The sequence below is a fragment of the Gracilinanus agilis genome, chromosome 1, assembly GCF_016433145.1.
Source record: "Gracilinanus agilis isolate LMUSP501 chromosome 1, AgileGrace, whole genome shotgun sequence".
Classification (NCBI taxonomy): domain Eukaryota; kingdom Metazoa; phylum Chordata; class Mammalia; order Didelphimorphia; family Didelphidae; genus Gracilinanus; species Gracilinanus agilis.
Genome location: NC_058130.1, coordinates 317,202,322 through 317,221,925, shown reverse-complemented (window position 1 = coordinate 317,221,925; position 19,604 = coordinate 317,202,322).

Below are 19,604 nucleotides of genomic sequence, written 5' to 3'. Positions count from 1 at the left end.
CAAAAAGTTTCTTAATGTCAATGGTACTTCATAATTTTAACCCTATGCTGTTCTATCCTATTCCCTCCCAAGTAAATTGTTAACTTTTCCTTTTTTGCCTCTTCCAATTGTGTCTTCCAAAATCCCCACTTTTTTGTTAGCAAATCCCCTTTCATTTTTATTGTTTTTTAAACAATTCATTTGTTCCAATTCCTAAAAAAATATTTTCTTTTAAAAGCATCACATCTTTCCACATCCTCCATTTCATGGTCCTTTCGTTGAAGAGTTAGAAGTAAGAATCACCATTGCCATTCTTGGCCTACTACTTGCATGTTTTATCTAGGCTACCATCACTCAAAAATCCTATTTGCCTTGAAAATTTGATATGACTATGTAGCATTGTCCTAATTCTATTCATTGTCATATATCATCTTAAAGAGAATGCTCCCATCTTCCTCAGTGATGTCATTACTTGATTTGCTGTCTTGCTCTCCCAGATGTTTGCCATAATCCTCAGTGTCTTTAATATTTATGGGCATTACCCTTTGTTTAGGTTTAATCACAAACTGTGTACCTACTCTTCAAAGACTGGATTAACTGAATTTGAAGAAGTCACCTCATCATGGTGACTATGCTGTTCACCATAGGATCAAACTCTCTCACAGAAGCAACTGAAGATGATTTTTGATCTTCATTGGTGAAGGCAGGACTCACATTCATGGAATCAAGAGCCTTGCAAGTAAAGATTCTTGTAGAACCATGCCCGGAAATTCAGAAATTTCAATTTCAATGACTTTAATCTCTACTCCACCCTACTGGCAATACAATAGTATGGTCATACCTTATATGAAACTGGACCTTCTTGAGCCAGGATTCTGAAATTTCTCACTCTGATTACAAGTCCCGTTGCTCCATTTCTTTTATCTCTGTTTCATTTATAAATTTACTATCATCATCATGACATCTGGACCTTCTATCTCTTCCTGTTTTCTCAGGCCCCCAAATTTCCTCTAACTTCAATTCCATCTTTAAGTTATTTGCCCCCTTCTCCTTTTCCTTTCTTGACTCCATCTCTGAATTAGCACCTCCCGATTCTTTTAATATCTTTTCTTGCACAAATAAAATGTTGTTGAAGGAAGTCATAAGACCACTGATACATCACTTTTGTTTATTCTTTCTGGTAATCCAGATTTCAACTCATCCATATCTTGCCATCCTGTGTGACTCTTTATCTTTTTCAATATACTAAAAACTTTCCTTGTGTTGTCTTAACACAATGTGAATGAATACCAATGGAACATGCAGGGTGCTCATTAGTGATTCCTAACTCTTGTCCATTTTTTTATGGGTTTCTTTTCCTTCTTCTTGCATAATTCCTTGCTCTTAACTGGGTTATAGTCTATTATTTGCTTCTCTATTGCCTTCTGGGAGATTTTCAGTTGTAGTTTTTAGAGACTCTAAGTGTGTCAAGTCTCAGAATCAAACAGCATGTCACATGAGCTGAACTTTGTAGGAAACTAGGGATACTAAGAGGCAAGGTTACAAAAAGGAGAATATGAGAGAAGAATGAAGGTCAGTATATATAAAGGCTTTTAAGGAGGAAATTCATTCCCATGTTCAGAAAATGGAATTCAGTCTATTCCATTCCAGAAGGTCCAGAGGTCATGACATATTCAGTGGCTCAAATATGGTGAATAAAGGAAAGTAATATGCAAAAATCTTGGAAAAGTAAGCTGAGGTCAGTTTGTGAAGAAATTTAAAAGTCTATCTTTGATTTGTAAATATTACATTAGAGTCAGTATGGAAGTATTTAGGGTTCTTAAGTAAAGGAATGGCATAATGAGACTGGTATTCCAGGAAGCTATGTTGGTATTTGAGTAGAGAATGGATTGAAGAAGGAAGAGATTGAAAACTTGGAGTCTGACTAATCCAATTCATGAGTATGATGTGAAACTGAACTATGATACTAACTAGGTAAATGCAAAGAAGAGTATGGCTTTAAGAGGTGTTATAAAAATAAAATCAATAAGACATAACAACTGATTGCATTTGATGGGTGAAGTAAATTATAGATTCCAGGTTGATGAGGTTGTGATCCTGACAAGAAGATGTTGGCACTCTAAGCTGATGACTTCTAAACCTCTGTATTCACCTTTTATTTCTAATCTCATGTTTCCAGCTGCCTGTTGGACAACTACTCCTAGATATGCTATTAATATTTTAAACCTGACATGAACCAAACTGAATTAATGATCTTCCCTCCAAAGTATGTCCTTCCACTTAAGCCTTTGACGTTTATTAATGGCATCTGATTTCTTTCGGGTACCTATTTTTGAAACCTGTGTCATGTTTGACTTCTCTCTTTCCCTTACCCACTGTAACCAATCAGTTGTCAAGTTCTATAGAAACTACTTCCAAAGGATCCCTTGTATAAATCTTGACCTCTCCATTCACACCATTACCATTTTAGTTCAGGTCCTCATCACTGCTCATCTTTACTATTATAATCAGCCCCTAAGTGATCAACCTGCCTCCAAGGTCTACCTTCTCTAATTCATACATTCCATTGTCAAATAATTTTTCCAGTTCACTGACCTGATCATGTCATTATCCTTCTAAATCAGAGGTGTTTAACACATAGCCAACAAAACTCTCAAGTGTAGCCTGAACCAGATTGTGGTGTTTGTTCTTTGTTATGTTTGGTTTTCTTTCTTTTTTTTACCCTTACTTTCCACCTTAGAATCAATACTGTGTATTGGTTTCAAGGCAGAAGAGTGGTAAGGGCTAGGCAATGGGGGTTCAGTAATTTGTCCAGCATCACACAGGTAGGAAGTGTCTGAAGCCAGATTTGAACCTAAGACCTTCTGCCCCTAGATCTGGATCTCAATCCACTGAGTTACCTAGTTGCTCCCTTGTCCCTTATTTTTGAAAAGGACTGTTGATATTATGGGATGACACCTTGACTTGTGAATGAAATGGAATACTGTGAGGCAGAGTTGCACAAAGTCATCAGCCTCATTCTCTCTTCCAGAGTAATCAAAGTCCAGTGGCAGCAACAGGCAATTTGTGATGGTCCATGATGCAGTGGATGACCTTGACATCTTCAATGTCTGACCAAATTCTAAGCACTCCATAGTGCCTGCTTTCACTTGCCTTCATGGCCATTGGAACAAATTGTTCTCATCTGCCCATTCCATAGTCTTCATGTGCTTGAACTAGACACTTCCCTAACTTACTGATGGATTTGTGGCCCATTGGTTACCCTTAATTTGGTTTATTTAGATCATCTCCTGAGATGGTATAACTTTTTGAAGTTATAGATAAGAGGTGAGTGCCAGATGAACACCAATGGTAGATGAGCAAACTTAAAAAGTACAAGTCCTCACACCAAAGGTGCTAGTCCTCTCTGAATATCCATACATTTCAGCCTTAACCAGATTAAAATGTAATTGTGAAATGATGAACAAATAAGTAAGAATTATTTTTGTTCAATTATTTCAGTTGTTTTCCACTATTCGTGACCCCATTTAGAGTTTTCTTCACAAAGATACTAGAGTGGCTTGCCTTTCCTTCTCTAGATCATTTTACAGATGAAAAATTGAGGCAAACAGGGTTAAGTAACTTGCCCAGGGTCACAGAGCTAGTAAGTGTCTGAAGTAAAATCTGAACTTTGATCTTCCTGACCACAGGCCCAGAAATCTTCTACACCATTTAATTGTCCCTGTAAAAATACAACATAGTTAATGCTAATTTGTAGTTTTCTAAAGTTGAAATATTTCTAAAACTCTAATATTTTTCTTCTATAAAAGACTTGTGAGACAACAGTTCCCATATCTATGACATTATATGAAGTATGTTTTATTCTGGTTTTTGATCTATAGCTTTCAAAGACCTAACACCCCATCAGAAACTATATTTGCTATCTAACAAACATCTCATTCATAAAGTCAGTAGCCTTTAATACTGTCTATCAGCGAAGAAGAGTTTTTGGGTGACTCTACAACTTGGCTTCCAAATCAGATGTCTTTCCCAATTATGCTTGAGGCCATTTCAGGGGAAATGTGGTATTTATTTTTACATGGGGCTATTTTGATAGCCAAATCTTGTTCATTCACTTTTACTGCTAGTTCCTGGTAAGATGAAAGTTGGACACATGGGGTCCCTATTGACATAGAGAGTGATTAGCAGATAATTTGTGGATTGACTAGGCCCTCCATTTTTTATGGATTCTCCCCAAGCCTGTAAATGTTTAGCTTATTTTAAAACCCATCCTACAACAAAATATGGGAATTGTATATGTTCTATTCTGCACAAAATGTGAAATCAATAGAGAGTCTTAAATACTGGAGGGACATCATTGTAAACTAGTTATTGATGTGCTAAAAGTCATTTACACCTGCCATGGAAGATAGATTGTGACACTATTAATTTAACTGGCAGTGGGTGTACTAACATAGCTGCCATGTAAGCTAGCAGTCCACCATCTGTAAAATTTTATGCATATTTTGTGCCGATAGCTATACAGTATTTTGACAACCCCAAATCACTTTTAATCTGTCAATTTCAAAGTTTGTTACCAGAAAGTTCATTTGAAGGAGAGTGCCTTTTCAACTCATGTTAAATGTAGAATGATTGCAGTAGATAACACTTACAAAATGCACCATCCTTGGGAAAATAAAGCTGTTTAGCATGGTTATTGTGTACTTTGAAGGCACAATGCAGTAAAAAAAACAGCATCCTAAAACACAAATATACAGTAGCGTAGTGAAAGATGTGTTTGCTCATGGAAGGCATATGGCAATAGCAATAAAAGTAAAGAAGCTTTTCTCTGTAATAACTCTTCATTCACATAAAAATATGTAAAGGAAAGAAAAATGGTGAAATGCTGAATGCTCATTTTTGGTTCGCTGCAGAAGAGGAGGCTGATGGGACTGCTCCAAAGGCTGCATTGTTCTTGCAGGGTCTGCAGCCTTGCCCTCTCCACATTTCAGGTTGTTTGGCTTTAGCGTGTATTTTGTTTCTTAAGAAAAGGTAGTTGAACTCCATTTCATCAGCTCTATGATCATCATCATCACTAGTGAAAGATTGAAAAGCTAACAAACATAAAGGGCTTAAAACTTGAAAAATCTTAGTAAGGACCTGATCAATCAAAAATCATTTCTCAAATTACCTATTATATGCCAAACACTGTGTTAGGCACTAGGGAGAAAAGACAAAAATGAAACAAGTCCTGCCCTCAAAGAGTTTCTATTTAATCTGGTAAGAAGCAGTGGGGTTCAGAGGGAAGTGAAAAGAATTAAGAGAGCAATTTATACAATGGAAATAATATAATAGAGAAAAACTTTAAAAACTTTGAGTTCTTTTCAATTCGATGATAAAGCCACAAGTCCAAAAGAATGAAGAGGAAACAAAGAGAGACGATGAGTTAAATTGCTGAGAGAAAGAGATACATGTTTTTGTTCATGACCAATATGAGAATTTATTTTTCCTAAAGTATTCATTTTTATGATGAGTCTCATTTTCTTTTGTTATTTTTGTTCAAATGAGAGGGAAGAATAGATTGGTAATGCACATAAATTATATACACAAATATATTTTCACACATATGTATATATGAATATATGTTACATATTCACATATAGATGTGTATGTATGAAATGAGGGAAGAATGCTGTCTTATTTCAGCTAATATCTGGCTAAGAAAAGAATGACAGCTTTCACTCTCTAGTAAATTTTCTTACTATTTTAGTTATACCTTCAACAGTAAGAAAAATTGCAAATGAGATGTTAAAATAAAAGAAATCATTATCTCACTGAGATATTTGTGGATATTGTTCTTTTGGAGATGTCTATGACAAAGATGGTTATCATATCCTCACTCCACAAAAGTAAATATTTTTGCTTGATATCCTATAACAATTTTTCGGGGCCCACAGGTATAATTTCTGCATAGTATTCTGTAATACAATCACAAAAGAAAAAAAAACTCACATAATTGAATTTGAAAAAAAATTGAGGCAAAGTAATTACAAACAGTAAGTTAAATGCATGAATGTGGTACCCTTTGGACATCTGTTCCACCAAAGTACAAACACTATGGACCCAATCATCTTAGAAGTTTCCTTGATTTCCTTTTTAGTTCACAAAATCAAATTCATCTCACTATCTCACTGTTCCCAGCCTTGTGCAGAACATTTATTCATACGTCCCTGTGGACAGTTTTATTTTTATATTACATATATCATCAAAAAATTAGCTAAGGGGCAGCTGGGTAGCTCAGTGGATTGAGAGCCAGGCCTAGAGGAGGGAGGTCCTAGGTTCAAATCCAGCCTCAGACACTTTCCAGTTGTGTGACCTTGGGCAAATCACTTGACCCCCCCCCCATTGCCTACCCTTACCACTCTTCCACCTATAAGTCAATACACAGAAGTTAAGGGTTTAAAATAAAAAAATAAAAAAAAATTAGCTAACACGTTTGAACATTGCATGAAAGCATATAATATAATATGACCTGAAAACATTGTAATGAACTAAATGAATTCTCAACTCCTCTCCATTTCATAATTATTTTTAAAATTGCTTGTGCTTACATAATTAATAATGATGAGTCTTTGTGAACATATCATCACTACATACAATCTTCTTGTTCTGTCTGTTGTGTAGGGAATCTTCCTGCTCCTTTTATTTTGACTATGTGCATAGCAAAAAGCATCTAGTAGCTTACATCATCTCATGAACATACCGCTAGAAATTATTATCCTTTCTCAAGTTATTTTAATATCTCTGAAAAAATAAAAGGAAAAGAAAAAGCTTATCTTTTTCAATTTAAGTTCCTTCAATTTTCTGCTTTTTTATCACCTGAATTCTCCTACCTCTAAAGAAGAAGCACAAAACATGTCATACTCTTTTTCATAGATAACTCTTTCTTCTACTCCCTCTGAGATCCTCCAAGACATTGTTCTAAAAATTATCACTTCTTTCCTTCATCTTCAACATTTTCCTCTGAACTCAATGGCTGCTTTCTCCCTATGAATATATTCAGATCTAAATCTATAAACTTCAGTTACCCTACATCTCCTTCCATTAACTATGAGACCATTCAGAAGAGTAATTTGGACTCACTATTTCCTCATTTTTATTACTTTCTCTTCCTCCACAACCCCTTGTAATTGGGTTTCTCTTCACTATTGGACCAAGGAATATTTTCTTTCCATGGTTATTAGTAAGTGACCTTATCATGAAATCTATTGCCCTTTCTTAGTCTTTGACCTCTTTATGTCACATGATACTAATGATCATTTCTTTTTTGAAATGGCCTTTCTTCCCTTGGTTTCTAGGACACTTGTACTCTCTCATTGTTATTCTCCAACCTCTGAGCATTCTTCTTTCTCTTTTGTTAGTTTCTATACTACTTAATGCAGTTTGTCCCCAGAATGCCACCTCTGACCCATCTTTTGCTCAGTGATCTCATCAACTCCCAAATCTTAAGTTTCATATGTAAGACTATCATAATTTTAGCTCTTGTTCTAACCTCTCTCACAAGTTATAGTTGCCGTCTTATACAAATTACTTATATCCATGATGCATACTTTTCCCCAAATTAAATTGAGGCAATTAGTCTTACCTAATTGGTGTTGAAGTAGAATGACTTGCCAGATTTTCTCTTGAAGCTATGTCATTCTTAACTTTCTCTTTTTTAACTTGTTTCTCGTTTGATACTTTTCCTCAAGACCATCTCCTATCTCTTTTTGAATGCATGTTTTTATTTCTTACTTATTTCATCACTCTTGTCTGTAAAATTAGATTGTAATTTCTTGGTAGGTTGAGTACTTTCAATTTGATACATAGTGCATTTTTGATACCACGATAAAAAGCATATATTCATCTCTTCATTTAAATCAATCTAAAGCAAATTTATTTTCAGTTATTACATCAAAGGACAAGCTCTGGCAAATCCTACCAAAATGAAACAGCTTCAAGAATAGACATGATGATCAGCTGAATTTATTCCTGTTGTCTGAGAACCAGCCTGGTTGTTTTGGAGAAACTTATCATCAGGGAGACTGCAGCATGAAGAAGTTTTCAGCCCAGGAAAAATAACAAAAAGTTTACTAAATGGTAGAGCAATTGGTTTGGCTGTGTCTTACAAAAGAAAAGCATAGTCAAGCAAAACATATCTATACTTTGTCTCACTCAGCACGAATGGGTTATCACTTCTCTCTCTCTCTTGAGAGAGAGAAGAATGATACATCAACTATCTTTTCAATTTATGATTGACTTTTGTTTTGACCACAGTTTTAAATATTTAAATTATTTTCTTTATATTGTTGTAGTCTTTGATGTTTTTTTCTCATGGTCATGCCCATGTCATGCAGCATTAATTTGAGTAAATCTTTCCAAATTTCTCCTAATCTTTTTCATTTACCAAAAAAGGTGGGGTGGTTTAATGGAAAGAGTGCTGTTCATGAAATCAAGAAGAATTGGTTTCAAATCTCATGTTAGACCCTTACCAGTCATGTGACCAAGAGCAAGTCATTGACCTCTGTGCCTAAGTTTACACATCTATAAAATGTACATGTTGGGTTTAATGAACTCTAAGGCTCCTCCTAAGAATAAATTTCTGATATTCTGATATTCTGAATTAGTATAGGACAATACTGTATTTAATTTACATGTTATCATTTGTTCAAGTACTTCTCAGTTAATGCCATCCCTTTTATTTCTGGTTGTTTGCCACAATAAAAAAAATGTTATTATAAAAAGTTTTTGTGTATTTTTGTCCTTTCTTCTCTGGCTTTGATCTTTTTTAGCCATGGCAGGTCTGATCAAAATGTATGCATATTTTAGAGATTTGGGGAATATAGATTAAATTGTTTTCCATAACAGTTGGACCACTTTATTTTTCCACCAATAGTACCTTAGTGTTCCTGACCTTCCAAACTACTTCTATCAAATTTTCCTTTTTATTCCTCATTTTCTTTCTTAATTTCAAAATAATTTTTACTAGTCTGAAGGATTCCATATATGTTGTTCAGTATTGCTGAGTATAGATTATTATCATTAGGCAAGAAGTGGGAAGAAAAGATCCTGAAATAAACAATCAATTTCTAGGTTAAAATCCAATCCATAGATCATGAAGTATTTCTGAAACAAATTACTAGATCCTTTGAGTGTCACTTCTTCAAGGACTTTTATCCTACTTATCTTTTATTTTCTCTTCATTAGTGCCTTGAGGGGAAGAGGACCCTGAGAAGGACAACTGTTAAAGAAATTCTGTGGGAAAGCCTGTATATCATGTATCACAGAATTGCTCTATAAGTCTCACTAAATTCATTTTTGTTCCTATCAAAGAAGACAGAGAGTTCAGATTTGAAATCACTATAATGATTAAGGAGATGAAGGGACTGACTATGAAGAACTGTTATGGTGTTAGGCCAATTGAATTGCTACTCTGATAACAGTAGCACAAAGATCTTAGTCAATAAGAAGAATTGTATCAATAATATATAAAATATTTTTGTAAACCTAATTGACATTGACATTATGATAGTTTATTTTTGAAGCATTTATATAGTAAATCAAGTTGCAAAGCAAACTGTAAAGTATAAATTACTAAGAATATTTCCTAAACTGGATGATACTGGCACTAATGATGATGATGATGATGATGATGATGATGATGATGATGATGATGATGATGATGATAATGATTATATATCCCCTAAAGTTGAAAAAAATTATATGGTAACGTTTGGAAAACTAGTTTTGTGTTTTTTTAATTGCTCAAGTAAGGGACTGGACTTTGTGAAGCTCCTTTTATAGAAAGTCACATTGACCACTGATGCTCTCTGTTTGCTGCAGATCAGTTCCTCTTGCCCCTTCCTCTGTGAACTGGAGAAACATTATGCTTGAAATTAAAGCAAATGTACTTGGTACAGTGAGAAGAATATTGCATTGGGAGTCATATAGGACCTGAAATCTAGTTCAAACTTAACCATTCATTAACTCATGTCCTTGGCCCAAGTCCTCCTTGATCTAAGTTTTATTCTTTTTAAAGCATGGGGAATGGAGCAGATAATTTCTAAGATTTTCTTCTAACTCCAAAATTCTATAATTTTCATTTTCCTTAAAAGATTTCATTTCCTGAATGCCATAGGGATGGAGACAAAAGACATGGTATTTCATTCCTTTTCTGGACAGATTTTATTTCTGACAGATTTATGTTCAAGGTTTCCAACTAATTTCTTTCGCAAGGTTTCCATACATAAGTACATACATACATACATATAAACATACATATATGTATATAATTCATATTAGTTCATTTTCTGATCTCTTTTCTAAATTATATATCCTCTTTCCCAACCATAATTATTTTAAGGCTGCATATTTATAGGTATGTCTGTCATCCAAATTTGTTTCATCAGCATTGTTTTTAACTTTGTTTAAATTTGACACAATCAAATCATGCCCAGAGGAGACAATTTAACATCTTTGTGGAAATAGCTGAGAGGATAACCAGAAGCCTAAGTCATTCATTCCCCTCTTACCAGTTTACTTCCTCCTCACTTCAATGTCTTCTGTTACTCACATTACCCAACTACTGCTCCCTGTTTCTTTTGTAGCTCCTATTTTCCAGCTTCTCCAATCATTTCCTCCCTTTGACCTACCAAGTCATTTCTCCTTTGTGGTTTAATTGGGGGGGGGGGGGAAGGAAGTTGGACTGATGAAAAGTACTAACAGTTAATATTATAGGGTATTAAAAATTAGAATGTTGATTCTTTAGTGTTCCTGCTCTGCTTTTAAAAATGAATATCCAGGTATATTGTTTGGGTTTTTTTGTTTTGTTTTGTTTTTCCACATATAGGATAGGAGATCTCAAGGTGGAAGGAACCTTAGAGATCCCCTAGTCCAATCTCCTCATTTTAAGATTGGGGAAACTCAAGTTTAAGTGACTTGTTCAGGATCACTTAACCAGTAAGCACTGGGACTTGAACTCAGGTCTTCATGACTCCACAGCTAGCTTTTTATTCCCCACACAATGCTACCTCAATGGAATATTTCTTAAATGAAATGAGATGGCAATGAGAGAAAAAAGTCATACTGCATAGTGAACAGAACAACTAACAGGAAATGTTATAAGGTATTAAAAAATAGACTAATGCCCCTACAGGAATTTTCCTGCCTTGTATGTAAAGGAGAATATATAACTGTGTTGCTTCGGTCTTTTTCATTTACGATTTCCAGGACTTCATTTAGGTGCACATCTTGACACAATCCTCCTGTGGCTTCTTTGAGTGAGACAGGTTTGAGAATGAGAGTTGAGATATCATGCATTTAGCCGGATGCCGCTACCTTGATTCTCTAGTCGGCTTTTCTCTTGTGGCTTACCACTCTTTACTTCTCCATAGAGAATATATAGAATGTTCTTAATTAACTTCTTAGAAAGAGATGACCCGCTCAGGATTGTCTCTGTGTCAGAATCAAATATGGGCAATGTCACCACCTCATTTCATACATGGCAAAGCCCTACAGTAAAGAGGATGGTGTAGCAATGACAGATTTCTGAAGAGATCCCGGTGTCGACAGGACAAAAATAGGAAACTCCTGCCCTGGCGTACAAGATCCTAATATCCTAATAATGATAAGCTGGTAATAGCTTGACTAATTTGTTATTGCCACCTTAATAGCGGGAGGGCTTTCACAGCTGAATTTGTCCATGTGAAGTTTGAGCTGTTTACTTACCTCTTCTGTCTCTTTTGATGCCTTTAGTCGGAGAACACTTTTATAATTAACATATAAAAGCCTGATGTCTCTTTGCAAAAAGAAAGCGCCGACTGACTCTATTCTGTGATGCATCTTTGAGTTTTTAGAATTGTTTTGTATTCTGTTGCCAATTGTCTGTGTTATTTTATTAAACACATTCAGAGAATTATTTTATTTATGCTGTGGAGGCTCTTGTGATAAATGAACCTACTGTGTACTACACCAAATATGACAGTTGCTTGACATCTAGGTCTCTCTTTGAAGTTAAGGCAGAGAAATGAAATGCTTAGATTCCCGTCCCTAATTTCTCCCCCCATTTATTTCTGCTGTCCTGCTGTTTGGCAGCTGCAAACCTAGCTCTTACCTCTAGGCAAGCAGGCAAGCAAGCGTCTCCTTCTTGAACTAATGGCGATGTAGCTCCTTGGATTAATTGGCAAGTAAATGGTGCAGCCGGTATGTTGTTTCCTCAGGAGACTGAGTACCTCACATCAGCAACTTTTTGAATCTGTTTTGGCCTTAAGTTTGCTCCCAATATTAACCCTTTCGTGCTTGCTGTGCAAATTGGATCTCCATTTCCCTTGTGTACTTTGGGGATAAGCCTGTACCTTTTAGCAAAATAAAAGGGAGGGTGTCTTCAATTCCCATGTTAAGCAATGAGATACTCTTTAAGAGGAAAGCACTTGATTAAAAAAAACACACACAGGAAATTTTCATATTGAAATAAATAAATAGAAATAGCTATGTAAAATGTGTATGCAGGAAAACCTTTGGCATGACATATTTTGACTGATTCTATTCTAGAGAATGATATGCTTCTCTATGATAATAAATTTGTAACCATATTATGATGTGGAAAGAGCAATCAAACAAATCAGGAAACCTGTGTTCTACTGCCAATTAGCTTTGTGGTCTTATTCTGTGCCTCAGTTTCCAAATCTATAAAATGAGCTAGTTGAGGTTGTTTATAGCTCTAAAATAACATCATTATTCAGTACAACCAAAATCTAGAAATTATGCTAGGGAGAGAGGTTAGAAGATCCTAGAGCTAGAGCTGGAAAGGACTTTCTTAGGGTTGGCTTAATCATTTTCAATTGTGTCTGACTCTATGTGACCCTATTTGGGATTTTCTTGGCAAAGAGACTGGAGTAGTTTGCCATTTCCTTCTCCAGATCATTTTACAGATGAGAAGAATGAGGTAAATAGGGTTAAATGACTTGTCCAGGATCATACAACCAGTAAGTGTCTCAGGTCAAATTAGAACCAGTCTCCCTGACTCTAGCTAGGCTTGATGTTCTATCCATTGCATCATCTAGCTGCCCCTGTAAAAAAATCAATTTAGGCAATGCTAATTTGTCATTTTCTAAAGTTACTTACCTTGGATTGCACAATTATTAAGTGCCTAAGACCAGATTTGAACTCAACAAGGTAAGTCTTCCTGACTCCAGACCTGCACTCTATCCACCTATACCACCTAGATGCAAGTAGAAAGGATCTTATAGGTCATTTAATCCAAATGACTTTCCTAGAGAGGTTAGGCAACTTTTATAAGATCATATAAGTACTAAGCAGCAGAGCTGGGATTTGAAACCAAGGTTTTCTTTCTCCAAATTCAGTATTCTCTCTACCATATGATGCTACTTCACCTATTTCTTAGGCCTTTTTGTTTGTTCATCAATATGCTGTTTGTCAGTAGCTTGGTAAGGATTTTTTTTTTGTTTCCTTCCTACTTGACTGAATATTGAAAGAATATTTACATCAAGAATTTAGCTTATCATTGTCCACCTATTGTCTTTATATTGTATAATTTTTGTAGAGTTTTCCATTTTTATCCACTGATCTCAAATCTAAAATAGTGATTCATGTTTTCTGAAGATTTAACTGATGATTTTATCTTTTTATTTGAATGGGTTCTCACTGGCTACCCTAAACAAAACAAAAATATCACCTAAATCCAAAGCCCATTTCAGAAGGCAGAAAAGTTTCCTATCATGAACTTTCTGGACTGACCTATTTCTGTACAGAGCAAATAGTGACAGTTGGGACTCTAAGTTTCTTGTTTCAGAGGTTAGTGATGCTATTTCTGACCTTTATCTTAAAAAAATTATTAAAAGATAGTAAGAGAACTTTAGACAAATATAACAAGTCAGCTCGTTATATTTCTTACTGAGAGAGACTTCATTGTCTAACTTTCTTCTCTAATCCACAGAGAAGCCAATCTTGCCTAAAGAATACTGTAAGTGAATCAGATTTTTTTTTTCTTTTCTGAGCATCTATGATAAGAATTTCTGTTGGAAGAAGTAAAGTTGTTTCAACTCTGAATAAAAGACCTTTGGATTAGAAGCTCCAAAGATCAGTTTTTGATAAGCTATTTCAAGGGGAACAAAATCTAGATATTAATTTTTAAAGGTTACTTCAGTTAAAGCTTGCCCAAAGTCAAGGTAGCAAATCCCTTTAAAGAATTTGGAGAAGTTTAGAAGAGTAGATTCAAAACTAAAAATAGTTTTAATTCAAGGCTCTTCATTCTAGAACACATCTCTAAATAATAGCAATGATAATTTTACTTCTAATTCACCTCCCAAAAAGTGCTTAATACATTATCAAAATGTATATCAAAAGATTTTTTTAAATGATCAGATTGACACAATTAAAAAAAAGAATTTTTTTAAAAGCTAGAATGAAAATCACAAGCATGATTTTCTCCAAAAACAGTAAGTGATGATAAAGTTTCTTAATGAGAGGGAAGGGAACAGGTATTTATTAAGTGCCTACCATGTGACAGACATTGTGCTCAATGTTTTACAAATATTATCTCATTCCATCCTGACAACAATCAGGGAGGTGGGTAGTTATTATCTCCATTTTATAGAAAAGGAAACTGATATAGAGGGAGGTTAAGTGACTTGCCTAGGGTTATATTGCTAGTGTTCAGGGGTTGAGTTGAAACTCATTTTTATGACTCTAATAGCCCTAGTACTCTAGTTACTTTGCTATCTTTTTGTCTCTTCAAACTTAGCAGTAGGATGAAACTGATAAAATAGTTTGAAACCATGTAAATTTATACAAACTGCTGAATTCTTTAACATAAAAACTATAAAGCAGTAAAAAGATATAAACATGCTAATTGATAAAGATTCATACAAGAGAAATCTGCTTACAATTTTTTTTTCCTTAGTCAAGTCTAAAGGACCCATTATTTTGATGAAACCCAGGAACTAAAGTTTATAGCATGGTGGAATTTTGAAGCCAACTCATAATAATTTTAAAAGTCTATTTTCCACCCGTAGGTCAAGTTTGTCAAAGATTTTTCAAGATTATAAACGTCATAATGAATCAGTAATTAGGTATTACTCTTTCAAATTTTATATGAAGCAATTCTGAAAAAAAGACCTTTTGATTTTATTACAATGCCAAAGGCTGGACATTGTAAATTTTGTCTAGTCATAGTGGATCAACTAACCAGATGGCCAGAAGCATTTCCTACAACCCAAGCCACAGTGGCTGTTGTTGCCAAGGTACACTTAAAAGATATTATTGCTTGCTTTGGCCTGCCAGCACAAATTGATTCGGACAGGGAAACTCATTTTACTGATTCAGCTCTGTGTCAGATTTATTCCTGTTTAAGGATAATTCCTAAATTCCATGTGCTATATCATTCCTAGAGCTCAGGCCAAGTTGAAAGAATGAACAGAGAACTTAAAACTATAATTGGCAAATTATGCACATTTAAAATGGCCTGAAGCTCTCCCCCTAGCTTTATCTCTGAAGCAGGCCCAGGAGAGATCTACACATCTCACCATTTGAGATACTTTTTGGACATCCCCTATTCAGGATAAGCCTTTTTCTTCTGCATATACATCATTACTAGGGGGACATACTTCTATTGTTTCTTATATATAGGAATTGCAGAACAAGTTGCGAGAACTCCATGAATCCAGAATTGCAGTACAAGCAGGACCTATAGACTTTTCACTTCATGACCTGAACCCAGGAGACAAGCTATACATAAAGAATTTTCAGCGCATTGGAGCAACTCAGCCTGCTTGGGAAGGTCTGTTTCAAATACTGTTAACCACTCCAACAGCTATTAAAATGGGAGAAAAGGACTCTTGGATTCATTACTTTCTATTAAAACTGATTGACTATATCCTGTCACATGCGTTGGAGATAAAAGTCCATACATAAGTGGACACCGTTTTGGGGAACACATTGAATTCCTGAATTTTTTTTATTGCTTTCCTTTTTCTTTATAATAGAATATTTTATTTTCTTGTACTTTAAGTGATATATAATTAATATAACATAATTATATATAAGCAATATATAATTAATAAAACATATAATTAACATTATTTTAAAATATAAATTTGTTCTAATAGTAATGCATACTCAAAAGCTTTAGACTATGGAAACCTGCCATTGACTGATAAATGTTATGAGGCTGTGATTAATAACTTGGTCTGATTCCTGTAGAAGGGATTACAAAAGAGCCATTGCACAGTGCCAAAGAAGCACAAAGTTAATCTGCACAAGTGCCTATGAGCACAAGGTCAAAGAGACCAAACAGTCCCAGTGGGATTGTTGATAACCCGCACCAAGACAGAGGACTTGTTTAAGTTTGAGGTTGTGGCTGTTTGACATGCATCAGACAGACACAGGTCTTCCCTATGCCACATTTGGACAAATACCAAAGTTTGGCTACCATCCTGGCTCCCCTATCCCTGAGAGTGAAGGTAAAAAAAAGACCAAGGAAACATACTTTCCTTTTACATCAAAATCTAGTCCTTTTTTCTCTCTCTTATAATATGGCAACTTCCTATAGTCCTGGCTGTCAGTGGGTAAGTGCAATATTATTGCATTTGTCCTACAGATTTGTGGAACAGAAATTACTTTAATTGGACCCTGATTTAAGAACCTGTTATGGATTTATTCTTGTTAACAAAGAAATTTTACATATATAGATTTTTGATATTTTTGGTTTTGATTTTCTTTTCTCCCAAAATTTAATTTTTTGTGATTTTGGTTTTTCTTTTGATAATTAACTCATACACCCTATAACTCAACCATGAATCCTGAGTTGATCTGGGTGTTGGTCAACACCCTCTTCAGGGAGGATAGTATATTTTCCATAAAATTCAAGGTTTAAAATTTTTTGAAAAAAAGTTCAGGAAAAGAAGCTTGCTAACTCCTTGAATTAAGAACATGAACTGTTTGAAGAAAGCACCATGAAGCTGCCTGCAGAAATCTCCACTGCATTAAAAGATCCAGAAAGAACTTTGGGATGTAATTGATTGAACTGAAGGGGGTTGAACACAGTTTATTTTGAATGTAAACATTTTATGCCAAAGGGGACTCCCCTGTAATTGGCCTTTTATCAATGCACCTAGCAAACACTGGTTTTGCTCTCTCTTGCTCTTCTTTTTTCCCCTCTTATCTCTAACTATTATAGTTTCCTCTTAGAAGGTGCAATATTGTATGAACCTGTAGTTAGAAGATCTTTAGACGTTTAAGATGATTATATTAAATGATCCATTAGGGAGACTAGTCTCCCAAAGGATCACAGGGGGGAATGTGAAGATAGGATTAACTCTCCCTTTCTTACTTTTAAATTTAATCAACCAAAAATGAAGATACTCTTACTTAAGTTTAGTAGGGAAGGTCCACAAATCACCCACTGAAGTGGTTAACATGCTAAGCAAATTTAAGGACTGCAATTGGTCCCTGTAAAATGGAGGAAGGGACAGGAAGTGACATTAAGAAAGGTCTTTAAAAGAGGTGACAACTTCCTGTCAGTAGGTCTTTAGGCTGAATCTGGAGCATGGAGGACTGGGGACTCTGGTAAGACTACTCTTGGATCTTCCCCCTTTAGAGCCACTACTTGGGTGAGTGGAAAAATCTGACTCCTTTCCTGGCTTCTGGAGAGATTAGTTTCTGGAGAGGCCTCCCCTTCTTGGAGGAGGCCATGTAGGTATTCACCACTGTGCCCTCCAATGGAGGGTCTCCAGCTGAGGGCTAATTAGCTTTGCCCGAGTTAAACCAGGGGCCAGAGCAAATATTTAGTGTGTTAGGTTAGATATCTTACTCTACCCTCTTTCACATTTTCCTACTTTCACTCTTCCTCTCTTTTTGTAAATAAAGCTGCTAAAGGGTAATTTTGACTTGAACTGTATTATTTTTTAAGTCAGTGACCACATTCTCTTATATTTAGACCAACCATACATTTAATCCTTACAAGAGCTCAGAGCACTATGAGTCCCCTGTGCTTAGGCTCAGGGTCTAGCCTCTGGGTTGGATAGGGGCTTTTTGTCTCACTCTAAGCCTGATTAAGTCAGGCTCCCTTGCCTTAGGGTTTTTAACTATGCTTTAACTTTGGTAGGGACTAACTCTTGGGCTTGGCCTGGGCTTACACAAGCCAGTGTGCTGAGGACTTTTTTGTTCAGGGGCTCAGTGCCTGGCCCTGGGCTTACACAGACCAGGCATGCCAACCAGACTGCCTCATGCTAGCATTCAAGACCTCACTATAAGCTTAAGCTAGGGCTCCTGGACTCACTCTGGGTTTACCCAGATCAGGCATGCTGTGCAGACTGCCTTGCTGGAATTCTGGATTTTACTGCAGGATTGTGATGGGACTTGAAACTTTATGAGGTTTGCATGGGTTTCCCTGATGTTGGCTTAGGCAGGATCTCAGGATCTGGATATTGGCTCAGGCCCACAGAACCTAGACAGTAGATGTGGAATGGATGACTTGTTGGCTTGTGCAGGTCCTTCTTTGTATAGCTCTGATAGGCTGGGCTCTCACCCCAGTAAGTTAGTCTTTGACTACCATTCTTTGTTCTCTGCATGAAAGTTGCCTTACTAGCTCCTTGTTGATTCTTTTACTCCAGTATTAGTTTTGAGGTGTTATTTTAAGTTTGGTTAAAGAGGATTCTCATAGTCATTTGAGCTTTCCTTGTTTCACTTCCATCATTTTTGCTAATCTTGATTTTAACAGCATGTATTCATAATTTACTTTACTTTTAATTCTAGCATTATGCTTTAATGTTCTGATTATCCCTTGCTATTAAATGCTTGATCTTCTCTTCTGAGTTTTACTGTTCTACTTGTGGAATTCTGTTAATTGCCTATATTGCTAAATACTTGTTGACTTCTTATTAATTCATATGAAGTTTTTCTAACAATAGGGCATGTTACAGATAATATAATTTTCACATATTTGGGAACCTAAATTATGGTATAAAATTAGATTCTTCTAGAAAAATAGAAAATGGTAAGATATCAATGGCAGGATTTTATTGAAAAATATTTTATTAGAATGATGAGAGAATAAAATATATTTCATTTTATAAACTTTCCCCTTTTATAATAAATCAGAAAAAATTACATAAATAACTGTTAAGCATTATTCCTTTTTTTAATCACTCAGTCAACTTTCATTTTGCAAAAATGGCTTTTCTATTACAAAAGTTTTATAGACTCTATTACATTCCAATTCATATAGTATTCAAGTAATAAAAAAATTATTATATTGCCAAGTGGTTTAATTCTATTTGTACATATTTCATGTTGAATTCTTTCAAACTAACAAGCTGTCTCTTAATTGAGTTTATATAATACCATGTTATATCATGATTACTTCAAATCTATAAATAATCTGGTACTCACTTTGCCTAGATTCCTGAAGAAAGGTGAAAAACTCTGCCCTAATAAAGAGATAACATCTTTTGGTGTGACTTGCAAATTTTATGTTTGGTTATATTAATTTATTATTTATTTATTAATTATACCACTTGTACAACTAAAATCTAGTAGTAGATTATATCTCAGTTATCTAGGCACATCAGATAACACTGCATATATGTCAC